This window comes from Lepidothrix coronata, unplaced genomic scaffold, assembly GCF_001604755.1.
Source record: "Lepidothrix coronata isolate B3197 unplaced genomic scaffold, Lepidothrix_coronata-1.0 Scaffold177, whole genome shotgun sequence".
Taxonomy (NCBI): domain Eukaryota; kingdom Metazoa; phylum Chordata; class Aves; order Passeriformes; family Pipridae; genus Lepidothrix; species Lepidothrix coronata.
The window spans coordinates 1,290,237-1,309,611 of NW_016690357.1; positions in this window are offsets into that span (position 1 = coordinate 1,290,237).

The window sequence follows — 19,375 nt, forward strand, 5'->3', positions numbered from 1 at the left end:
GCCTGGTGTGTTTATGAGGCAGAACACATTTGGGTCTGGCAAGGGGCTATGCTGTCTTAATGGCATATGGATGGCAGAGTTGCCTGGCAGATGAAGGCATTGTTCACGTTGCCCCGTCACCTTATTATAAAATTTCGCCACAGCCCTATGCCCGTGGCCAAAATTACTTTTAGGTAAGCATTATGATTTCTAGGACAAATGGTAGGAAATAATCTCTCCACTGTTTCAGAAAGAAGATCTTTGCAGACCATTTTGCCCCTGGGCCTCTCTTGCCTACAGACCTGTCAGAGCAGGAGACCTGTGCATCAACTGGTTGGGAGTGTGGCTCACTATCTGTGAACTAAAAACAATCTTCGCAGCAGATCTGAAGCTCAGGTGTGAGTTTGAGAGTCCAAATTACCTTTTGGATAGTGGCCTCTAGCTACTGGCTTGTGTAGGCTAGTTTGTGTGTGCATCAGGAAGAGAAAGGGAAAAAGAGCAGTGTGAAAGACAAGGAGCAAAGGAGGAGTGATGGTGTAACATGGTGTCGACTGCTGCAGTTGTGCAGGCAGATGTGCTTCCAGGGGGGTAATTCTGTACTTGGTGTGAATCCTCTGAGAAGTTCAGTAGGGCTGAGCTTGCCTAGGTGTCTCTGTCTTTCCTCCCACCTTGAAAAAAGCAGTGAGAGAAGGTTTTAGACCAAGGACAGCCTAGGAGAAGCTTTTGGACATCATTGTTCATAAGTTCCTCTTGCCTGATTCTTCCTTTTACCTGTGGAAACAGGATTTCGTAAGTTGTCTTTTGAACAGATCCACTTATTTGCAAAGACATTATTCCATCAGTTTGCCCTGCAGGCAGGACTACTCATGCCTTAGGATTCTTAAGTATGTAGCATATAGATTTTTAGTATAGCTCTATAGTTTCTAACACTTTAAAATAGCGGTTAACAGTTACTAAACTCCCTTTCTCATGCTCTGTATGAAATTCACAAAATTCTTTAAGTTTTGTTCAATGTTCTTTTCAAGGAAAAGATTTTAGTGAGTACATCTTGTTTGGGACACGTACCTAAAAAGATATCATTGTAGTCAAAGCAACCTTGAAGGCCCAGAGACCTCAGAGAAGCTCCAAAGAAGGCATGTGACCTGAAGATGATGATGCTGAAGAAGAAAGGGGTCTTGAGACCTCTGACTCAATTCTGGGAAGGCATGTCAAGGCGTGGACCTGAGGGAGGTTCTGGGGGTGGACAATTTTCGAGTTGGATGTATCCATTACATATGATAATTAATTAGTGCTATGAAATTGCAGAAGCCCAATGATGTATGGCACACTATCATACACTTATGTATTCAGTGTGCCTTAAAGCGCTTTAATAAAGACTTCTCTCTACTTTATCTTATATTAATATCGTCCAGAAAGTTCTTTTCTTCCATTTTTAGACAACACTACACTGAAAAGACTAATTTATTGGGTCAAAAGGGAAAGTGATACTTCCTGAAGAAGTTTCTCTTGAAGTCTTTACTGACAAAAAAACACATACAATGGATTGGCTGTGCTAGATGGGGATAAGCAGTTTTCTTTTTTCCTTCAAGTGGTCTCTTAGAAAATAGAACCTCATGTTTCAAAAACTCTGCATCTCTGAGGGTAATAGATCTTCAATGAGAAGGCCTCTCAGAGTGAATGTCTGCATTACAGGAAAACATTTCAGCACTCCTTTTATGTGAAAAGTGATTAGATGTTCTTTATTACTTGAAGTGTATGTGTTTGCCTGCTGTATTTTACTTCAACCCTTATATACATGGCTTTTCTCTGGATAGTGGTATAGACTTGTAAAAGAGATCTCTCAAGTACTCTGAAAGGCTATTGAAAAAGCGTGTTGTAGCATGTGCAGTCTTGGTGGTGTCTGAATAGTCTATAAATAAGGAAATCCTGTGATGTTTCAGTAATGACTATTTTGTTTTATTCACATGGCATCTGGGTTTTGAATAATATTATTCAGCCCTTACTCCTTCTTGTGATGTAGAATCTTTTTCTTACATGGGTAAAGATGCAGCAATAAAAAGGCAACATTTTGGTTCCTACTCTGACATAGGCAGAGAGAAATACTGCATACAGCGGGATTAAATAGTAATACTTTGTTGTGGCTTTTATACATTAACTTCAGTGTAGTGATTTGCAACAATCTGGGCCTTACTGAAAAAAATCTCTTTGAAGTAACTGGAAGCAGTTTTTAGTTCTCTTGAACTTTCATCTTGGGGAATGGGAGCTGATTTACTGAAAAATACAACCAAGTGAACAAGCAACAATATATTTTTAATGGGCTAATCTTTTGTTTTTACTTTGTGTGCACTTCTCAGACTTCTTGAGGTGATTGACTGCTTTGTACTTCTTTGTTCTAGGGTAAACATGCACAAACATACTGATGTGGCTGTGTACTATTGTCTGTGCACATGTGGGCTTGTGTTAAAACATTGAATCCCTAAAACAACCTATTTTAACTTTGCATAATAGTGACCACAGGTTGTAGTAGAGAACCTTCTAAGCTGCAGATGGGTTGAGAGCTAATATTGGCAGACGTGCAAAAGTGTCGCATTGATTTTTGTCCATAAAATACAGAAAAATGTTCAAAATAAGGCAAGAGGAATATGTCTAACTCTGCACTGCATTAAAATATTTATTGTGAAATATTTAGCGCAGATATAAATGTTTAACGCCAAGAGTGCACTTATGGGGTTTTCCATGTTTCTGTTAAATTTTAGGTATAATGAAAGGGAAGCAACATCATGTTCTTTGTAGATATGACCCAATGTTTGAATTATTCCATAATGCGAAGAAATGTTTCCCTTTCTGGTCCACAGAACTGAATGTTGTCCAAATGAATAATTATGCATGTGAAATGTCCTCATTGACAAGATGTTTCTCAGTGGAGGAAGTGCAATATATACATACTAGAGTCACTCTGAAAAGCAGAAAGCAAGATCTTCTGCTCACCTTTTGATCTCTCAGAAATCAGTAAGTGACAGAGATGCATTTAGCTGTATTAAGTCATCAGGGAAGACTAAAAAAATTACCCACTTTTAGTAAGCATCTAATTTCCAAATTGCCCCAGCAAATTTAATCTGGTGCTGTGAATTCATAATTAATAGTTCTTATAACAAAATTATCTTTATTGTGCTGTATCAGAGCCCTTGCAGTATGCTGCAGCGCGTGTGCTGATAAGCAGGTGCTTTTTAAAGATTGTTAAAGTCTGAAGAAAGTCTATAATTTCAAATTGTAAAAATCTGAGTGCTCCATAACGGAGCTTTCCTTGTCTGGACTGTTAATTTATGTTGTGTTACTAAACTTTATCTGTCACACATAAGCATGTTATCTTCCCCTAAAAATGTGCATCTTAATATGAGGTAAGTCAAGAAATTAATTCTGAGAAAAGTGCCATTGCATGCATGTATTTGCACCCTGAACTTTGGGACCACCAACCACAGAGTGTTACATGGTCACTCTAACTGCAGCTACTGGGTGACTGTTGTCACCCAGTGCTTCCAAACATGTACGGGTTTTGAGCATTCGTCAGAACAGATGAATGTTCTTTGGTGAAGCCGAGTAATGTGCTATAGTTTATTGAGTACAATGGATCCAGTAAGAGTATGCACCATTAACATTCATAACAATAAAAAAACCTGTGTTGTTGACAAGAGTTGCATTTGTCTGTATTTGGTTTGATGGAGTAAAAAGCATTTAGTAGACATTTCATTGCTGTGAAGGAAAATGAAACACTTCAGTAAAAGCAATGCCAGTATCTGCGCTGCCTTGGTGGGGTTGCCATGACACCTGCACATGTACTTCTATGGTTTTGCATGGATTATTTAAAAAAATCTCTTACCATGACTATTCTAGTTTGAAAATCAATGCCATGCTGAAGCTACAATCTGGAACGTGAGAAGCTCCCAAATCCCCCTAGCAATGATTGGTACTTTTTGGCAGGCTGTGTTTGTAATGCGATCAATTGTTTTTTAATCTATAACTCTGTGCTGCACTGGTTTTCAAGCTGCACTGTTGCACTATATTTTTGAAAGAAAAATGTTGTGATATACCAAGCTTCAAAACTGATTTATTTTCATCCTCTTAGCTCAAACTCAGTTTTCTAGCATGTGATGGTGCAGTATGCAGCAAATTTGTTGCCTGGGGCAGTTTGAGACTATCCATAACTTCGCCACTGGTAAAGAGACAGCTGGATTTTCCCTGTGTATTAGCAGGACTGTGCAAGTTTTGACAGTATTGACTCTTTCTTACTCACTTTCTCTCATACCTTCAGGCAGGTAGATTCTCCTTGTGGATTAGAATGTTTTAATGTGAAATCAAAGTCATTGTGAAATGTATTGCTTATAGAAAGTAGAGGATAGAATAAACACCTGTGCACAGCACATATAAAGCTAAGGATGCTTTTAACACCTGTTGATTTATGTGAATCTATAGCTGTCATCCTATCTCCAGTCCATCTCCACTTACTTTTGAAAGCTTGTTCTCAGGCTTAACCACATTTTTTCTTAAAAGCACAGTCAGATTAAAGAGATTTCACACTTTTTATAATCTCATCTGATTGAGCAGGAGGATAGTTAAGAGACAAAACCAAAACACAGTTGTTCACCATTTCCTTAAAACTTGATCAGTCTTTAGGCAACAGAGTATTGTAGAAGTAGGCCACATTCCCAAAACAAAGCCAACATTTTCACATAGTCTGATACTTGTCTCTCTCTTGGGAACTGATGATTAGTACTGTTCTAGAGACTGATATACTTGAATTTTCTGTCTTATTAGCTCAACAGTTGAACGAGCTGTTGTGATAGGTGGACAGTGCTGAACAGCCAACCTTTTTGCCGTGTCCTTTCATGGGACAGGAAGGGCTGGGTGTTGCTTTTCTGTGATGATTCATTTATGCTTTTGAGTGCCTGGTTTGGAATTGTTCTTTAAAACTCAAACAGGTCAGTTTTTGAGATGCTTCAGAAGCACTGCTCAAGAAACCTCCCTTTCCTGCCTATTTTTCACACTGGTGGTATAGCAACAGTGAGCAGGACTGGAGTAGGCATTAGGTCTTGAAGTTACTTAACTGTATAGGAGTGGGAGCAGACTGAATGAAGGTTCAAATGATGGGGTGCCTCGCTTGACCAAATGTACAGAAAACAGCTGAAATACTAGGAAAAGATGTGGTTCATCAGCTCAGTGCTTCCATATGAAATATGTGACAGAAGTATTCCGTGGGAGGATGGAGGTAAATGCACATATGAATGATTACCTGGAGTCTTGAATGAATCCTCTGCTTCAGTGTCAGCTTACACACCGCGGCACAGAGGCTTCCCAAAGCGGAAGAGGCATTGCACACAATGCTGTAAAGCTGAAAGAGGGGCAGAATTCTGAAAGTGGCTCGGCTCATGCTGTGTCTTTTGCACAGAGAAGAGTCTTCTGATAATTCTGGTATCTCATTTAGAAAACATTGCCCTACTTTTCTGTAAAGTGGACCTCAGAATGCTTTCAAACTGTCAGGCTTTCTGCATGGAATGGGAGGGAAAGCAGTGATAGTAGTCAGAGATCCTATGTTTTGGAAACAAAACTGAAAAACCTACAGTAGTATTCAGGGAATTTTGTGTGCCTGCAGACAAGCTTGAGAAATGGAAGTGCTGTCACTGATTCTACAGAGAAAGAAAAAAGAGAAAGGGAAATATGATATATGATTCCAGAGGGTGTCCCTTGAAAACATGCGATTCCAAATCTTGTTCTACAGCCAGACTTCTGTTGGGTTTCACTTTTTTTTAATCTATTTTCCTGTGTTTTTTCTCATTTTTCCTTCCAGATCCATACAATCCAGTCTCCATGGACTAATATCCAATATGACTGATGTACATTGCCATACGCTACTATTCATTGTAAACTTAAAAGAAAATTATGCTGTTGTTATTTAAAATGTTTTATCTAAACAAGCCGGTATTCCAGATTTTTCCTATTTCCAGTTATTTCTCTTCTTCATATATAGAAGATGAAAGGATATATCTGAAGTGTTTTAACAGATTCATCCCTACATAGTGTTGACATACTTGGTCATCAAGATCAAGCTTTGAGTTTGTCAAGTGGGAGACAGAGAAAGAAGTTCACTGTTTTATACAGAAAGCTGAAGGCAAGTGAGTAGTTATAATGGAAGATCTTGGAGGATCTGTAGGGGATTCTGAAATGGCTGTTGAGAGCTCTCAAGAATAAGAAGGCCAGGTAATGTGTGTTGGCATTTTTCTCTTGGCTGTTGTTGTCTATGGTGCTAGCTAAAGGATGTAGAAATTCCCAGTATTTTTATCAAACATGAACATGGTTTTTCTACCACTGTTACAGGTCCATAGGAGTGGGCGATCTGAGAGTGCAGCAGGAATTCAGCCCTGAAGAAACAACAAGCAAAAGCTGTTTGAAGGAGTGGGAAGTGGTGTCAGAGAATTGCATCGTTCCTGTAATTGCTTACGGCAACTGCAAGGTCCCTTCTTAAAAAGATAAAGTATGATAGTGACACTAAAATGGATACTGGATTCTGCTCAGCTGAAGGATGCCTTCTGAGTGCAGAGCCCTACATGAGGGGAACCCAATGCACCAGCTTGCCGAGCATCCTGCTGGCCAAAATATACCCAGGTGTTGTGCCTAGAGGTTTTAATTTTGGTGCAAGGTAATGTTTTGGCAAGTGAGTAGAGCAAAGGAACAAAAAGGATTGATGGATTATATTATGATCCCAGTCCTGCAATTTCAGGGACACGTACAGACCCTCAGGAGCTTTGTAGATCTTGAGTAGGATTCAATCCAAAGAAAACAATGTCCCCCAAAAAACACATCCTGTTTTTAGACAGTACATTTCACCTCTGCTCAGTGGAGAGTGACAGCCTTCTCTAGCATTGGAGAGAGAGTGTTGAGTTTCTTTCTACAGTGGTCTTAAATAAGGATGTTGAAATCGTGTCTAGAAAATTGTATTGGCTTCCACTGACAATAGAGGGAGATGATGTGAGTAGCATAGTCTAGATGACAAACTTTTATACAATAAATATTAGGCAAGAGGAACACAGCCTCCTGATTCATCATTTCTCTTCTTTCATTTCTCAAATGGTGCTGCTGACACTGCTGACCAGAATTAGTGCTTTTAAAAGAATTTACTTAAATGTGTTTAGAGAATATGGCATCCTGCTCTTCCATTAACTTCATGTTCTCCACAAGATAGCAGTGCTGTTACTCAGAAGTATTCCATGGAAAGAATTCAGTGTTTGGGTATTTATTAGAACAGTCTCTATTTTTCTGCCATATGTTGGTCATAGGAAAAACTAAAATGAAAGTAACAGACTTGAGCAGAATAAAAATAGAAGATTTTTGTAATTTTCTAAGAGAAATGCATTTTGTCATTGGAAAATGGGAAAAATAAGAAGCTTGGATTTACTTCAAGCAGCAGCAAGCTTCAAAGACTCACACGGAAAAGAAAAATCTGCATGACTGGCTGGAAGTAAGATATTAAAGGTTGATGTAATAAAAGTGCTTCATATAGCACCTTAGTATGGCTGCAAGTCTATAAATGGCTGACACATTTTCCTAGACTTTTGTAGTCATCCTCATATATTGTGCAATATTTATTCTATCAGGCATCATGTGTTAATTTTTCTTTTGCAATTCAGTGCACACATTTGGAAACACTTCAGTGTACCCCAAATTAAAGTTATTCATCAAGACAACAAAGCTAGTTTGCTTAAAGATTCATGGTTTTTCTTCTGGAGAAGCAAGTTAAAAAGCAGCTCTCCTGCTATATTACTGATGTTTAATATTGACTCTTCTACTGACCAGTATTTAAAGATCACATACTCACTGCTTGGTCACATTTAACATTCTGTCCAACTTTGTACACTGTATATTTGCAGTTCACAAATATACGGGGTAGGTTGACCCTAACTGGCAGCTAAGTCCCCACCCTGCAGTGCGATAGGGGAGAGAATTAGAAAAGCAAAAGCAAGAAAATTTCATGGGCCAAGATAAAGGCAGTTTAATAAGTGAAGGGAAAAAAAAAAAGAGGGGTCAGCTCTTCTGGGTGTCTCCCCTCCCAGACTTTTGCCTATCCCCAGCCTACTGCTGGGGGTGCAGTGAAAAAACAGAGTAGGTCTTGATCCTGTGTGGGCACCACCCAGCCATACTTAAAACATTGGTGTGTTGTTAGCACTCTTTTGGTCAGCAATCTAAAACAAGGTACCATACAGCTGCGGTGAAGAAAATTAACTCCATGTTGGGCAGTCCCAGTACAATATACCATCTGAGTTAATGCTGCAATCATTTTATCAGCATCTTATTAGCAGTTAGCAGGAACCATTTTTAGAAGTCAGGGACAGAATATATTTAGGAAGAGATATATTTACTTTTCCTAACTTTACAATATCCTATAGGGCTTTATCAGCAAAGTTAGGGAAGATTAGAGTCTCCTTGATGTTCATCTTAGTCACTCTTCAATTGTCCAAAAGAAGTCTACTGTAGTCAACTTCTTTCATAGCCCCCAAGTCCAGTACTTCATTTTAGATTATATATCCCCAAACTCTAAAATGTATACGGGGAAATAAATGTGAAAAGATACTGTTTTCATATCAGTAAAAATCCTAATTTGTAGGGTTTAACTGGTTTGTAAACAATAGTTGAACATTCAGTATTGATTAAATCTGCTGGTTCGTAAAGACATTTTATATACATTTCGTTGCTATTTGGGATTCAGAAAAGGGATATTTGCATGCAGTACCTGAAGAGACTTTTAAAAAGGTGTCAGACTATAAGTACATAAGCACCTTGTAAGAGGCTGTAGCTGCTCCATTTATTTATTTTTTGTTCTTTGACAGGAGCTACTAAAACAAATCACCAATGTCCAAGTGGTAATTACAGTTAGACTTCTTTGTTCTCGATTAAAAGTGATTTGTCATTAAGCAAAATCAAAGGCTGCCATTTAGTTCAAGTACAGACAAAATGTACTTGTATAATAAGCTGCACTCCCTCATATTTTAGGCTGTCTTTAATCATGTTGTGAAATCTAGATTTTAAAAGGCACACACATAATAGGGAATTGGAGTATTAGCATCCTTTGTTCTTAAATTTCAATTATATAGTATTGTTTCCTTTCAATTCAGTAGAAGTAATTAAGTCTATCATGCTGGTGGTCAATCCCCAGACGCAGCTTGTGCTGCTGCTTACTTCAGAAATACATTTTACAACAGACTTTAGAGTAGCTATAAAGAAACAAAAATTGTCAGTCAATCATTACAGCAGAAAAACCTTGGCATAGGAGTAGGAAGGACTGAATTATGTTTACACAGGTGTGCACCCTGATAATGTTTGCTTTGGTTGAATGAGCCTAGGGTTTCATTGGTGGAGCAAAAATAAAAGGTTAACTCAATGGGGCAAATTCACAATAATTAAATTTTTTCTAGATGCGTTCCAAGGAAACTGAGGAACACTGTTGCGAAGTTCAATTTGCAAGCTTGAAGTCTTATTGCATATTACTTTAGAAGCCTAACAATCCATAATCCTCTGCATAAACATGTTTATGCCCAACTAAAATACGTTGAGTCTTTGTACTGCCTTGTTCTTAGAACTGAAAACTCTCGCACTCTGCCTCACTGCTATTTGAAAATAATTGTTGAAACTTATGTTTCAGATTCTCAAAAATCATAAACTGTTGTAATTTTTCGACCTCAGAGGAAACAGACTTTACATAGGCACTTATTTAGCTTTTGTACATATTCATGCAAAAGTTCAATAGGATAACTGCTTCCTATAGTTTTGGACCCCTAAGGAAACTATGGACAGAATATATTGTTTCTCCAGATATCTCATGAATCTACTGTGAATCCTCAAAAGAATGAGTAAGAAAAATCAATATTTGGGAAGAACACAAAACAACATACATTTTTAAGAGTCATTACATGAGCAGTAGTACTGATATGCACTAAATGTACAGCTCACAGTTGGGAAGGTGTTATTTCAAGGCAATTTATCCAAAAAAAGCACGTATCATGTTGTTTGAAACGTGAAGTCCATAAGGAAATAACCTCAGCCTCAGTACTGTGTTACTGGCAGAAACCCCACCTTGACTGTGCTGCCTTTTTCCCTCACCAACTCATGCATGTGACTACTTCAGGAACGTGTTCTTGAAAAAATGCTTGACTGTTCCTGAATTGCACAAAACTTTCAAAGGTGTGGTTAGGCAACAAATAAACATAAAGCAACCAAACAAAAATTCCTCAAAAGTGTGGCAGCCTGTAAATGTTCCCAAGGAAACCAAGTCAGCATGCTCCTGCTTGCTGGTAATGTGGTAGGTGTTTGCAAAATGTATGAACTTCTCTGATCAGAAACACTATTAAAATATCTCAGCCCAAATCTAATTTGAACTCTTGCAAAAATGTTAATATAATGATGTGAAAATTTAGGAAAGAATTATTCTGGTTATGCAGAATATCTTCTCTGTTGTTTTGACATTTTTTTGGAACTAAGCTACAGTAATATAATCTTTTTCTGAAGCTTTAAACTGATGCTGCTGCACTGTGCTTTCATTGTGTATGTGATCATAGATGAGTCACTGAATTTTTCTTCATATTTACAATTGGACCTCATAATGTTTTTCATATGCCCTTCATTAATCTCGTAGCGTAAGCTCAATTTAAATATACAATATAATGCTATCATGTCACAGTATTATGTCATTATTTTTCGACTAAAATTCTGGGGAAATGAACAAATGTCTTACAAAATTCAGACATACATTTGACATAAAAATCAATGGAACACTAACTTTTATGGTTTTTTTAACCACCATATTAAAATTAATTCTCTATGGTTTTCCAAGTCTGTAAGCAGAGGAGGAAGAGATAATGTTCTAATGTCCTTTGGTTTTTTGTAGCCTATTTCAGAAGAATCTAACTAAGAATGGATTATTAAAGATATTTTTGGACATAAAGGTCTGATGTAGACTGAGACCTTAATTTTAATTTCAGCTGTCTTAATGGATTATTTTATGCAGGTTCTGTGGGGCTTTTAAAAAAATTTACTACCCTCACCCACTCCCTGAACTGTTCCTGTCCCTCTTTCTTTCCTCTGTATGTCTGGACGATAAGTCAGGACTTGGGGGCAGGAACTCCTGTAAAATTTCATTTAATGATACCACTTAACTGGGAAGTGTCTGCTGCATCATGCCACAATTTAAACAAGATAGTCATATGAAGAAGACTAATTTCTTGTGAGAATACAGTCTACAAATATTGTAGAAAATATGAAGACTTTTACTTAATGGTTTTGTAGACAGGCATGTCATGTAGTCTGTGAATCATCACGTTTAAAACACCAGCAGACCTTCCTAAAACTTGGACTGTTCTAGGGATATCAGCAGCAGGAGATTTTTGGGCAAGACAATCCATTAGAAGCACATCTTATCTAACAGTGTGTCCTGTTTTTCCTCAGGTTTCTGAGAGAATACCTGAGGACTGATCAATAAAAGAGAAAGGTGTTAGAACATCACAGTTAGTTTAAGTTGCAACTAAGCTGCTAAAAGAGATGGTTCTGCCCTTCCCTCTTCATGGTTGCTTATTTCCTCTTTCCTCAGGGCAGTACAACAATCTCCAGTGAACCCTGCAGTGGCTCTGCAGTGAACCAGGCTGGGGAACTGAACCTGAAATGGTTAGTACTCAGACATGTTTTCCGAGGAGTTCTGGGCGCATTTCCCTGGTACAGCTCAGCATGTGTTAGGGCAGGTGGCAGCACATGTCAGGGCAGAGGTAGGGGAGCAGCACCCATCCTCACAGTAGGGGCAGAACTCACCCCAGTCTGAGCTGCTCTGCAGACTGGGATGCCAGAAAAACCTTTGGGATTTATTTGGGTCTATTCAAAAGGAGTTTGAAGTGAGGTGTTGAAGAGTGATTGAAAAGCTGTACTACACTCTAGAATCTCGCAATACCAGAATGTCTTGCAAAACTTGGCTTGCTGTCTTGTTCTTAGTCAAAAAGTAAACAGGTCCAGTAAAGTAAATGGGAACTGTGTTATGTGCTTGCATGATTTTACTCCATATGAGGGAAGAATCTCTCAATACATTTAGTCTTTTCTTTCACTGCCCCTTTACTCAAAGACCTTTCCTCTCTAGGAGGTGAAGCCTTGTGTTTCTGCTTGGACTTCCCTTTCTCACTACTGGACTCATCTCTCCTCCCTTCTATCTTTGAAAAATATTAATCACAGATTTACCATCTGACTGAAGTTCTTCCATGCTCAGTAGGAAGACTGACCATCATTTTCCCTGACAGCCATTTTTCACACCTGAGATAAATGCTTACCAGGTTCCCAACTCCAACTCCACAAGCTTGGGAACTGTATCCGTGTGTACAAACAGAAGTGCTGTCTGTCAGGATTGGTGTGAAGATATTTGAGCATTGAAAAAAATGCATCTTTCACAATGGTTTTATGTTTAAAATTTTACTAGGAAATTAGTCAGCTTTTTACTAGTTTTTCTTTGAAAAGAAGGTTTTGTGAGGAGAATTTAATCTTATAGTGTCTTGACATTTGTTGATTGTTATTAACAGTTAGATTTTTTAGATCCACTTAAATTTCATTAAAAAAAATGAAAATGATCAAAACAACCAATTGAAACACTATCCATAATTTAAATGTTCTGTGGAGTTGTAGAGCCACTTAACTTCAACTAGTCTAGGTTCTTTTCTTAGGACATTTCAAGCAGACTTTTCCGTGAAGTTAAGCATACTTTTCTGGTGAAATAAACATTTGCTACTTCTACTAATACATCATTATTCACATTGCTTGCATATTTGCGATTCTGGTTTTGATGACTACAGCGTAATGACTGTATTTGCAAATCAAAGCCATGTATAAATTTTTAACATCCACACCCATGCATGGGGACCAGAACATACAGTTCAAAAAAAGAAGTAATAAAACATTCTTAAGAACTTTCAGCCTCATTATATACTTCACCAGGATGTTTTCATTCAATAGTTTTTAAAATACAGTACATGCCAAACATTGATCCCAATTCAACTTTTGTGTTTCTTTTTCATGAATAGTAATTAGCTCAGGACTTTCAGTAGTGCTTGAAACAACCATTTCTCCCTCTCAGAGTTGTAAGCATGGATTTTTTTACTACTAGAGGATTTTGCTCCTGTGGTAGATGATGATGGTAGTGTTTCTTCAGGGATTCAGCAGAATGCTGTTGTATTGTGCACAGATTTGTGTTTTCTTGCATAGGAAATTATAGTGTTGCTAATTTAAGTCAAATAATTGTAATCAGGGTTAGAAATAATGTCAAAGTTACTCTACATAGATCATTTTATACCCTCTGTGTAATGGACTGTCTTAAACTTAGTATGTCTTTAATGAAAGAATTTAATTATGGATACAAAACAATTTATTCAACTTCCAATGCAATTCAGTTCTTTGGGTTAGGGGAAAAGGCAAACCTCAACAATCTCTATAAACATCAATGCGGTTTTCAATTGTCACAGGATATAGGATGCTGTGCACTCATTGTGCTTAGACTGAGTAATTTAAATAGTAAATGGGATGTTAGGACTACTGTTTCTCATTAATTCTATGTACTTTTATAAACAGGGTAAATATCTGTCCCTGATCTGGTAATGAATCCATTCTGTGAGGAAACTGTGGTGTTAAATGTAAAAATCCAACTATGGTCCTGTTGAAGCAATTACACCATTTCCTAATGACCTCAAAGGAGTGAAATGAAGTCTGTACTATTCTGCTGATTTTCTCGTAGTGTCCAGTATGCTCTCAGAAGATAGGATACTGGTCCAAAGCGAAAACCTATGCCTGGCAGTGAGAGCTGTACCTTGGAAAGGCTGTCATGTGCAGCAGTGTGAGAAAAGCCCAACTGCCCTGTAAAAGTAACACAGGATTTGGAAGAACAGCTGTGAAATAAGCACGACTGGAATTCAGAAAACTTCTTACTATAGGCTACTACAGCTGCTACTTAGTTTCTAGAGTTAAAACACAAAAAGAGGTACATGCCTATGATCTAAATATACGAACAGCATAACTTGTTTTGTTATCTGCCTTGTAGAAAAAGCAGAGAACCTATAAACATCTTACCCCATCAGTGGAGAGCGAAATAGTGACACCTGTACAGTAGGACTTCTAGTCTTTACACAGGTTTAATACATTCTGAGCACAGAATACTTGTCTGATTTCTCATGGAAGTTGCTGTCTCATCTTGCTTGTTGGTGCAAGCATGGAAGAATACAATATGAGTAATGAGCTGTTTGTGCAGGACAGGTTCTGCATTGAGCTCTGACCACTGCAGCTCTGCATGGCCTTTGCAAAAGCACTTGGGAACTTGCTGTGCCTGTATAGAGCTGAATCCTCCTTCCACTTTGAGTACTGTGAGCACCTATGTGTTTAAAGGAACTTCAGCTGTGTTTATCTGTTAGGCAGAGCTTCCAGATAATAAAAAGTAGTCCAAAAGAGGCATGCTTTCAGCAAATATTAGGTGCAAAGAATAACCATATACATAACTATATATACAAAATTTTTCAAAATTACAGTAAATACAGTACTTGCCAAATTGACCCTAAAAACCTGCAGTCCTAGGAACATTAATTTTTTTTTTCTTTTTAAAGGCAATTGTATCTCCTTTCAAATTGAGCAGCGGTGAACTTTGTGAGTTGCATCTGCACTGCTAGTGCAATTTGCTTGCTAAATTCATTAACTAGACAGTGTAGGAAAAGTCATGCTGTTTGCTACTGCAGAAAAGTAGTAACCTTCACAGAAATGTTTCCATGAAGGATTTTCTGCACGTTAGATTTCAATCCACATAAAACCCAGGGCTGTGATTCTTGCTTTATGCTGTCACAAAGTGTGCAATTGCTCAGAAGAGACTTCTAGAACCATCTGTGTGCAATCTTGTGCAGTGTGCTGTAGGGTTACCCTGCTTGAGCAGGGAGGTTGAACCAGGTGACCCACTGTTGTCCCTTCCAACCGTATCCAATTCTGGGATTCTGAGATTCCCTGTGCAGAAGTACCTACTGACACTTGTGTCCCAAGGGACACACTGCAATACTGTTCTTAATATCTCTTTGCATGAGATCTGAAAACAGTCTTTTGTCATGGCATGTGTTTGTGTGCATTTGTAAGTACCTACTTCTATGGATGTTTAAAGAGAGGAGGGATCAAATCAACATGTTTGTGATGCAACCTTTGAATTCTCGTTCAAGAAGGTCATCATAGAATTGTGTAAATTTTATTAGGCATTAGGTGGTTGTCTGTGCTTACTAAAACCTTCTATTTAGCTTCAAAATAAACTTGCTCTTGGTTAGGACTGCCCTTGCAGAACATACTTTCTTGTTCTGCAGGTTCTGCCTCTGTCCTAACTGATCAGTATCTGACTTATGTGCGATAGGGTCAGAGACCTACTTATTAGGGCATCCTAGCCAGTGCTGGTGTGTTACTATGCAAGAGTTCATAATAGATAGTCAAAGAACTCCCACTACACCTGATTCAAGTAACTGATCATAGGGAATGGTAAGGGCAGTGAGCAGAAACGTCATGTCCCATTTCTAGGCTGTCCTTATGAAAAGTAGCATCTATGCTCAGGCACCTTTCTGCTGATGTTAGGTCACTCATTTTTTTAAGTCACGGTGTCACTTATACATCTTCAAAATATGACTTCTGCATATTGGAAACCATGTATTTAGAAACAAATTGATTATGAATTACAGACTGCTTTGGAAAACTCAAAGTAATGCTACTGATGACCACTGTTAACTGCAAGTACAAAAAAATGAAGGCTCTTTGGAGGCTGGTTATAAAATCTGCTGCTTCCTGCCTTAATCTTCCTTCTAACCATCACAACAGCTATTAGGTTATTGCAGGCATTCAGTCATCTGTGCTCTTAACTTGCTTATGCCAAAGAGACCTGCCTTTTAGCTTACAGGATTAATAGCTGAAGTATGGGTGCTAACTAGAACTTGCTTGATTTGACAGTTGTTTGGGGTTTTTTTTTCTTTCTTTCTAAAGAACAGAGAAGAAAGAATGACTCACAAAACTCAGTGCGTTTGTCCAGCCCGCAGCAGGAACAAGCAACATTATGAAATAGGTGAAATGCCAAGAGTAGAAATGTTCTCTCCTACTGGCTAGAGCAGAGGAAGAGTTTAGGTTTGTCTCTCATATTGCTACTGTCAGAGAGACCAGTAATTACTGTACTCTTGCTTTGAGCAATTCCTGTGGGTTTTTTCCATATAAGGGCTGCAGTTTTTCTCAGCACTCGCAAGGAGAATAAAGAGACAAAAGGTATGAGAACATTATTGTCAAATACCCTCTTTATTGGGGTTTTGCCCAGGAACCACACATCAGTGGCTGTAATACCTTCTTCCTGGTATGTCTTTAGTGCTTTGTCTTTGAAGTCTCTAATCAACACATTTTTCCGGATGTGAAATTACCTGAGATCAGTATTATGCCAGACCCTGCATCAGCCATTGATATGATGGCAAATGAAAACTATGCCCAGCAAGGCTGTTTCTGTCTCTAGAGATGAAGCAGCTGCTACTTCATGACCAAATGGAATTTATGCAGCAAATAAATTTTTATATGCGTTAAAATACTTTAAAGAAAAGCACATCTCAAAACAGAAAATGCTACTTAAAATAAAATCAGAAAACTAATTATCTTCCAGACTCTAAGTCTGACCTACAGATTCTGTAAAAAGACTTCTCCTGGTTCAGTTTATATCTCTCTGAGATTGGATAACAGGTTATTGTTCTTCCATAAGAAATCTCAAATTATCTACTACACAGTAAGTCCCAAAATTTTTAGCTTTGGCAATTTAGGTAATCCATTATAGCGTTCTTGTAGTTCATTTGTTGGGCTTTGGGGTGTGTGTGTAGAAGCAAAAAGCCTAGACAGCTGAAATTATTTTTTTTCTGCCCCCCAAAACCCTTTTTAGTTCAGAAAATACTGACTTTACACATTCAACAGCTTCAGTGAAAATATACTCAACATAGTTCTTTGCAGAAGGCAGGTAATCTGTCCAGCTTGTCTTTGGTTTCCTTACGAGATTGACAAAGCTCTAAGTATTTTCCTCCCGTCGTATTCCTTACATCTAGCAATTCTTTACACTGTTAAAATTAAGGTTTAGTCTTGGCTCGAGTGCAAGCAATTTCTGATCAGTGTAGATCCTAGACCCTTAAGAATCATTTATTTGGTTATCTTTTATGGTTTGGAGCTTTTAAAGGAAAAAAAAGAAAGTGGAAATTTACTCAAGCTAAAAAGTTTCTGTTTGAAAAGGATTTTTTTTTCCTTTTAATTCTTTCAGTGACTGAAAATAAGAAACATGTACTAAAACAAAAAAGAGGCTTGGGGATTTTTGACCTCTGCTAATCAAGACTGTGGTACTGAACTTAACACATCCAGAAACATGACCAAATTACTGGGAAGAGATTTGGGGAATTTTGCCTGTAAGAGCCTTACAGCAGCAGCTGTTGGCAGAACCATGTGTTATGGTTTGGAGTCTGCTGGTCAGAGGAGCATTCTTTCCACAACAAAAAGGGGATGTTACATTACTCCCTGCAGTTTGAGAAAGCATGGATGCTTCCTAAATTAGCTAGCCATTGCCTTGTTTGTTTATATTTTGGGTTGCTTGTATGGCTGCAGAATAGCTTAGATGGCAAAGATGGCAAATCTTGCATATTTAACATATTACTTTATTGTTAATAACTGTACCAAAGCCATCTGCTGCCACAGTGAGCTACAAAGTCAGAAACAAATGAAGTGAATGGTTGGATATCACACGTGTTTTACAGCGAATGACTGTGTACTGATCAATAAGGGAAGAACTACTGCTAGTCAGTATATTTAGGCTAATTGATACTTGCCTGTGTTCAGAGTAGACAAGATCTCAAATTGCAAGTAGCTATTATCATAATTTTATATTGTGGTAGCAGTGGAAAACTCATTCACGTACTTAGTCCTAGTGAACTAAACATTGTGCAGTCACAGAGAGGAAAAGAAAGTACCTGCCTGAAGTGGATACACTGCAGAGGGTGGAAAATTGAAGATGAGAGGACAGTAGGAAGAGAGTGATATGATTGCAATAGTATTCACAGCCAGTGTGTGAAAAATTGGTCTCCAGAAATGGTGAAAAATCATAAAAAGGTTCTTTTTTAATCCTCTTGTAAAATTTCACCTTATCCTACGCATTTTTCAGTATTTTTCTGCAGCCAGAAAAACTCCATGCTTACTAAGTTTATAAGGTCAAAGAAAGATATGTTAAAAATTCACAGTATATGTGGGTGAGCTCAAGTCAGTTTTGAGTGTTGTTGATTTCATCAGGTTTCAAAGAGGTTGTCGAGTTCTCAGATATAATTTAGGTCCTTCAAAATTTTGGGAAAAACACATCTCTAGGAAGAATAGATAAATCCTTCAACTCAGCCACAAGAGAAGCTTAATTCCTCCTTCTCCAATAGCTTAATCAGCTATCTGTGAGCTGCAAATCCACAGGGAATCAGTCTTTCTTGTAACTACACTTTGGTATGGTCTCATGGAACTCCTCATTTGACCAGGTGATGTTATTTTCGGCTTCTGTTGGTATGAGGATAAATCAATACTGATAATGGCAGGTATTTCTTTTATACAGTCCCTTCTAGCTTGCAAAAGATGGACAATGTCATATTTGACTGAACACATCAAGAATGAGCGTAAAAGACCATTTTTTCCTCACCATTCTCACCCAGCCCAGTACTACTTTCTTCATTGCTTCTTTGACCACCAGCTTGCCTTGAATGCCATTGCTTCAAGCAATTACTGTAATTACCATGTTTTTCCTCAAGGACATGAAGTGCTATTAGCCAGTGTTTTGTGCCATGCTTTAAGTGCCTGCTCAGTCTGCCTGTGCTTGGAGCCATTCCGTTTGTTGGATTAGTTTGGTTTTTTCCCCTTCAGCAATCTCGTTTCATATTTTTACTTCCACAAATGATTGCAAGGTCTAACCTAGGTAATTTTAAGCCAATAAGTTTGTTCGTATAACAGCAGTACTTGTTAGAAGTGCATGGAAAATTCCTATTGATGCTGAAACTATTTCAGTAATTATGAAAAATGAAAAAATATTTCTTTTTGGATTGCTATATTAGTGCTTAGATTTTAGTTATTACTGTGCAACTATTAAAATTACAGTGTGAGTTCCATTATATTTAATTAATAGTTATCATCTCACTTGGCAGTTTGGTATTCTGAAAAATATTCTTAGACCTGCAAACTCTCTACAGCTCTACTTTTCCCAAATCAATTGTAATAAATGAAACTTGTACTGATACATAATTTTTGTTTCTCAAAGTGGCCTTTGTTGCCGCATCAAGATTAAAAC